The following is a 798-nucleotide window of genomic DNA, read 5'->3' as shown; positions in this document are numbered from 1 at the left end:
AGGTTTGTGAAAACCATATTTCTAAAAAGTTATTGGATAACAATATTCCTTTTAAACTATTAGATAACTACTACTATGTGTTTATATTACGATAATTAGAAACCCACTTAATCAAAAATGTACAGGTTGATAAAAAATTCATTCAAATTAAAAATAAAAAGATTTATTCTTGTTGTCAATGCACAATATCCTATACATTGACCAGTTACAGAAGTAGTTGGTAATGTAAAACGGTAAAGAGAATGGACAGAGATCATGGACTGAAACTTGAAAGTATTGTGTTCTTAAATGTTTGGTAAATTATTATGGAATTAGTATGATTATTAAAGTATGAATGTTGAAAATCTTAGTTTTAGGTTGCATTATTTTACTTTTGATATTCATATGATATACCAAATACACCTCACTAGGTATTATTTACCAGGGGCGGACTGGCTATTTTTGGCCCGGGGTGCAAAATTAATTAGGGGCCCGTAATTTTTTTTCAAATCTACCTAAATTAGGAAAGAGTCCTTAGTTTTATAAGTAGATATAAAAAAAAAATTAAGAATAACGTGTTGTTTATTTGTAGAGATGTTGAAATATGGTATTTTATTTTTGTTTTGTATAATACCGTATTATACCAGTATTAATAGTATTATACCATTTAGAACCTTACTGGATCTTAAATTATAGGAAATTTAACAAAGGTGAAAATGGATTTATTTAAAAAATGGCTAGAAGGTCAGAAAACATTTAAAAAACACATAGTACAAGAATTATTTTAGACCTAATTCACCAAATTAATATTTAGTCATG

The sequence above is a fragment of the Acyrthosiphon pisum genome, chromosome X, assembly GCF_005508785.2.
Source record: "Acyrthosiphon pisum isolate AL4f chromosome X, pea_aphid_22Mar2018_4r6ur, whole genome shotgun sequence".
In the NCBI taxonomy this organism is placed as follows: Eukaryota; Metazoa; Arthropoda; class Insecta; order Hemiptera; family Aphididae; genus Acyrthosiphon; species Acyrthosiphon pisum.
The sequence above is the reverse complement of the archived record's forward strand: the minus strand, read 5'-3'. Positions refer to the sequence as shown.